This window comes from Sciurus carolinensis, chromosome 8 (assembly GCF_902686445.1).
Source record: "Sciurus carolinensis chromosome 8, mSciCar1.2, whole genome shotgun sequence".
NCBI classification, from domain to species: domain Eukaryota; kingdom Metazoa; phylum Chordata; class Mammalia; order Rodentia; family Sciuridae; genus Sciurus; species Sciurus carolinensis.
This window is the reverse complement of record NC_062220.1, coordinates 15,217,966-15,224,358: the sequence shown is the minus strand read 5'-3', so window position 1 is coordinate 15,224,358 and position 6,393 is coordinate 15,217,966.

Genomic DNA, 6,393 nt, shown 5'->3' with positions numbered 1-6,393 from the left:
GATTGTGTGGCCCCCGGTTCCCTAGGAAACTGTACACGGAACTGGCTGCCAAGCCGTCAGAGGGTTTTGGCCATGTGGTTGGCCACCTGGGCAGGAACCTGGCTGATTGCTTTCTTATCTGGCAGTTTCCTTCCTGGGTCTTGGAGCCCAACCCTATCTGAGTCACCTAGGCCTTGGAAACCTGTTCCTCTGAAGTCCCAGCCCTTCTGGGTCACAGGCACCTTGGATATCTGATGTGTGCACTCCCTCAATTATGTCTTTTGGACTCTAAACCATTCATCTCATTCCTGGTTTTGCTCTCAGATGCCCTAGGCCTATGCGAGGTGGCTTCCAAAAACTGGTCATCCTATCCCCTGAACCTGTCTCTGAGTCACCAGAATCTTGGCAACTTTTTCTAGATCAACAAAACCCACAGCTCTATCAGAGTCCTGCCTTCACTCACCCGCTCTGCTCACTCGCCCACTTCTCCACAAATGCTTAGGGAGCATGTGTTGTGAAGCCAGATAATGTGTTAGCTGAGGTTTCCGCCAAGGAACGGACGAGACATGGGTCCTGGCCTAGAGGAGTTGACAGCGCAAGTGGAAGATGTCAATAATTCATTTCAAAGCATGAAGGGTTACACCTTGAACCTGGGGCACCTGGGAAGGGTATCTAAATCAGGCCCCAGGGTGCAGGGAATATCTTCCACAGTGGGTGATATGAAGTCTAAGCTGAATCCAAAATAGCAGCAAGAGCTGGCAAATGATGTGGGGGGAGTCCAGATTTCATGTGTGAAAACCCAAGGAGAGGAACAACTAAAAATGGGAAACTACAAACACCACCGTGCTAAGGGGCAGTTGGAGAAGTGGGCAGGGTGTCCCCGTAAGAAAGGGTTGGCTGCTATCTGAGGGACCACAGGAAGCCACTGAGGCTTGTACGTAGAACCTACTCTCTACTCTTCAGGATGAGGTCTACAATTTAGGAAGCCCATTCTGCCATCATGATGGAGAATGAACTAAAGGGAAGGTAGGGCCTGGCAGGAGGAGCAGGGGAGACTGTGGCAGGTTCCATGCAGGAGATGACATGGTCTGAACCCCCGCATGGAGTGGTGTCAAGAACTGCGAACAGGGGACCCATAGGTTGACCATACATGAAATGCCAGGGGAAGGGCAGAGTCAAGACTGATGAACAGGGACACGCTGGTGCCACAAACCAGCCCCAGTGAATAGAGGAGGAAGGGCAGGCCGTGGGGAGCCGGGAACAGGAGGCAGGGCCGTGGACGGGAGGGCAGTGCGGAGTTCAAGTGTGTGCAGGTCATCCTGTGAGGGTGCTGTCTCCAGCACAATCCTGGCCAAGACAGATCTGAAAGCCATCAGGGAAGCCAAGGACACCAGGGCACAAGGAGAAGAGACGGCCGAGGATGGAGCCCTAAGAAACATCAGCACTAAGAGACAATTTCACATGATCTCGACAAGCCTCCCATACCTGATACTCATCCAACAGTGGAGGAACCTGGCAGACACCTTAACCAAGAGGCCAAAGTCAACCTCAGCAGGAATGGGACAGGGAGACACCCTGTACCTCCGGATGGGCCACCCTGGAAGGACACCACAGCACTTCTGCAGCACTGCTGCCCCAAATGTGTGATCTAAACCCAATCACAGGGGACATGAGACAAACCCACATGGATGTTCCACAAGTGACTGGCCTATGCTGTTCAAAATTGTCAAGGTCATGAATGACAAGGACTGAAGAACTCTTCTGGATTAAAGGAGACTAAAGAACAAACACAAGTAGGCCTGTAATCCCAGTAGCCCAGGAGGCTGAGGCAGGAGGATTGAAAGTTCTAAACCAGCCTCAGCATCTTAGCGAGGCCCTAAGCAACCCAGTCAGACCCCAGCTCAAAATAAAATATACCAAAGGTCTGGGGATGTGGCTCAGTGGCTAAGTGCCCATGGGTTCAATCACCAGTACCCAGAAAGAAAAAAGAAAAAGAACAAATGTAACTATATAATTCAGTGTATAGTCCTAGATTAGATTCTAGACTAGGGGAGAATAAAGCTCCCTTTTTTCCCTTTTGCTACAATTGCTTTGTGCCAATTAGTAAAAGTCAAAATGAAGTTTATTGATTAGATAATATTATACCAATGTTGTTTTTCTAATTGTGATCATTGTTCTATCTTAGAGAATGCCTTTTAGGAGGTACAAATTGAACTATTTAGGGGGTAAAAGAACATTATGTCTGGGGCTGGGTTTGTGGTTCAGTGCTAGGGCACTCAGCTAGCACAGGAGAGGCACTGGATTTGATCCTCAGCACCACATAAAAATAAATAAAGGTATTGTGTCATCTACAACCAAAAAAAGAATCATGTCTGCAACTTACGCTCTACAGTTCAGGTAAAAGTTACATAGATAGATGAATGATGGGTAGATAATGCTGAAGCAAATGTGATAAAATGTTAACTAACATTTGGGGAACCTGAATACAAGAATGCTGGAATTCTTTGTAGCACTCTTTCCCAGTTTTCTGTAAGTGTGAGGTATGTATTAAATACTAAATATTTACTAAATTGCATTGAAAACCAACTTGTTCCTCTAAGAATTTCAATTCCTACCTCTCCTCTCCCTTCCCCTTTCAATGGCTACTGTGACTTCAAATACCATTTTCTCTTTTAAAATTGTTACTAATACAAAATGACAAAACATTAAATTACTATCTTAACCTTTTTTAAAACTTTACTTTGGACAGTGCTAGGGATGGAACCCAGGGTCTCGCACATGCTAGGCAAGTGCTCTACCACTGAGCCACAACCCAGCGTCTATCTTATACATTAAGTGCCACGACAGAGTCAAGTATAGTCATATTATCATGCAGTAGATCTCTTGTAAGTCTGCAGTTATTTTCAAATAAAAGTTGTGGGGTTTTTTGTTTGTTTTTTAAGGCAGGAGACAGAAAGAACCGGTACAGAGGCAGGAGGGGAAACAGGAAGAGGTAATGCCAAGTAGGGGGGCGTTGAGGTCCCAGGGGCAGAGGCACCATGTAAACATAAAGAGACACAAGACAAACCAAGCGTAACTCCATGAATTCAATCCTGAAAACATCTTCTCCACCCTCCTTCCATAGGTACTCCTGATGGGAAGGAAGCTTAGAATGTTCTTTGAGCCCACTGACTCCCTGGAATAAAAGCTGGCATCAGAATTCCTGGCCGCGTTTGTGCATCTGGGGAGGATTTGGAGGGGTGGACTCTGCTTTTGTTTGGAAGGTGTCTGGGTGGCTGCGTCAGTACCCGGGAGACTCCCCAGCACCCACCCTCCCCTAGCCTGAAAGGAAGAGTTGAGTCAAAGGGGAACTGAGGGCTGGGGAGACCGCTCAGTTGGTAGAGTGCTTGCCTTGTATACACAAGGCCCTGGGTTTGATCCTCAGCACAAAAAAAAGAAGGGGGTGGGGGGCCTGAAATCACCCAGCACAGAGAGTAGGGGTTATTTTTGTGAACACCAGGTGACCTCTGAGACAGGATTCTGGGGTGGACCTTGGGACTAAAAGAAGCTAAAATATGGAGGCCCTTCCAGAAGGAGAGGAGGAAACCCCAACAACACAGCAGTGCAGTGGCCAGAGAGGGGCTGTGGGGTAGAGTCCACGGGGTTGGCAGGGGCAGATGTCCAGCTTTCTTTGCTTTCCCTTCTACCCTGTAATCCTGCAGAATTATCCAGACTCTATCAGTCTCTTCTGCCCCAGTGACAGCGTCCTCACTCAGGAAGACAGGAGGTGGGTTCACACTAGGATGATGCAAATCAGAGAGAGCTGGGCAGGGCTGGGGTGGAGCTCAGTGGTGGGTGTAGCACCTCAAAAAAAATAAGAGGGTGGGAGAGAGCAGGCGAGAGAGCAGGCGCTCAGCAGCCCACGGTGACTCAGAAATAGAGACAGGACCAGGAGTCTAGAGGGAAAACTTCTAGTTTAAAGACATACATCTACCCACATCCCCTCTGAAGTGGGGGATCCTCAACCATATGGGGACCATGCTGGTCTTACATGTATTACTTAAACATTTAAATATAAGTTTAAGTAAAGGGTGATCTCAAAAAGCCCAAGGAACCAGGGACATTCAGGTCACATAAGAACTAAAATTGCTTATTGGGGTTGTTCCTAACCATGGCAGAAGCACTTCCGGTGGAGAGATTTGGCACAAAACAGCTGACAATGACCATAGTGGGCAGGAAGGAGAGGTCACTGGTGTGGACAACTTGGTCAAGCTTCTTGGCTGTAGAGGAAAGGCACAGGTAACAAGAATCTTCTGCGTAGAGGTAAAAGGGAGTTCTTTTGTTTTGAGATGGGAAAACCTTAACTGATGTGAGAAAAATAAAAACAGTAAAGAGGAAAAGGTAGAAAATTTAGGGGAGAAAATAAACCACAGTAGGATTTGGCGGGTTCTCTCCATTGCCCATTGGGAAGAACACCAATCCCCATGAGACCCTGAGGTAGGAGCCTGTCTTGACACTGCCCAGGGTGGTGCTCCAGGGTCACAGTGCAACCGGTTTTATTTTAAGCCTGGTGAACTAATTGGTGGAATCCCTAAAGCCAGATCTTTTTAATCTACTTTAACCCTGAGGTGGTGTGGAACCCTCTGGTGAACCGGTGACATTGAAATAAACTAACATTTGCCAGATGCAGTGGTGCACACCGCTAATCCCAGTGGCTCAGGAGGCTGAGGCAAGAGGATCACAAGTTTAAGGCCAGCCTCAGAAACTTAGTGAGACCCTAAGCAACTTAGAGAGACCCTGGTTCAAAACAAAAAAGGACTGGGGATATAGCACAGTGGTTAAGTGTCCCTGAGTCAATCTCTGATACCAAAAAAATAAATTTTAAAAATAACCTATTTTTAGAAAACTGGTTCCATATAGTTCTTACAGCAGACCCCTAGGTAGCTGGGTTCCATTCCCAGTGTATAGATCAGTAAGTTGAGGCTCAGAGCAACAAGTAGAAAATGGCAGAGCAGGGAAACAAGCCCAGATCTTACGACAAAGTTCTCTTTTCACTCTGGACTTTAGGGAATATATTTTAATGTCCTCGAGGCAAGAAATTGATGTCCAATTAGCTATAGATGCATAGAAGTATGACCATTTTTCTACTGGCCCTTGTATTTTCACAATTACAGACACATGTCCTTCTATCTCTGAAACCACAGAAACCTGAACTTATAGAAGTCGTCCAATTCGCTTCTGAAACCCAGAAAGTTTCCACAATTGCTCCTAAAGTTTCTGCCCTGGTCACATTGCTTTAGAGCTGCTGAGATGAGCGGGGCATAAAAATGCAGGTAAAAGAGCCCAGGAAGCACCTGCTCTGCTGCTCTCAGTCCTACTTGTCCTCTTTCATCTCCAAGTCACCCCAGGAAAGCCCAGGACTTGGAACTCAGTTTAATAACCACCGTTATAGGACATGGTCTCCCCACCACCTTTGATGAAGATATTGAAGTTCACAAGAGTCAAACAATCTGTCTAGGATCACAACGAGAATGAAATGAATCATAAATCCCAGTAACCTCTTTATTGCACGGTTACTAATCCAGCTTTCTGTAATACCTGCCTATTCAATCCAGCAACAAGGCTCTTTCTGTCCCCTTTTAACAGAACCCTGTATTTACTCAAAGTAAGAGTGTACTCTGCAGGCTGGGGTTGTAAGTCAGTGGTTGCCTAGCACGTGTGAGGCAGTGGGTTCGATCCTCAGCACCACACGAAAATAAATAAAGGTACTGTGTCCATCTGCAACTAAAAAATTAAAAAGAGAGTTCACTCTGCTAAACCTCTTAAATTTCCTAGTCTCTCTTCAACTTGGTCTGAATGTCAATGAAATGTTAGCAGAAGTAAGTTTGGTTCTATCACCAGAAAATCTTTTTTGATGACAGGGATTGAACCCAGGGCTTCAAGCTTGCTAAGCACTTGCTCTACCACTGGGCTACACTTCCAGCCCCAAGAAGTCTACTTAAACTAGGCATAGGCCCTCTCCCTTTGTTCTGTCAGGTTATTTGAAAGTCAGCAGTCAATTTGATGAGGATGAGACACAAAACCTAAAGAGAGCAGTCACAGACTAGAAAGAGCCTGGGTCCCCAGGTGACAAAGCTGATTTCATAGACCTGACTATGTACATGAAAAACAATTTCACATCTCCAAAGCTGCAGTCTCATCAGCTTAATCCAAATTAACTGATGCAAATCAGGAATAACGCCAACCATTTTCTTTAAGCCCTAATGACAGTTTCCAACTGTGTGTCACAAGTACATCTCTGAGGCCTGGGAAGGTGTGAGCAGCCGCCTCCTTCGCACTCTGGAAACCCAGTGTGCTCTCTCAAGGAAGGGGGCCCGGCCTGGCAGCACTGCTCCATCCTTGCAGGATGGGGTCATGCTGGCTCCTCAAGGTTTC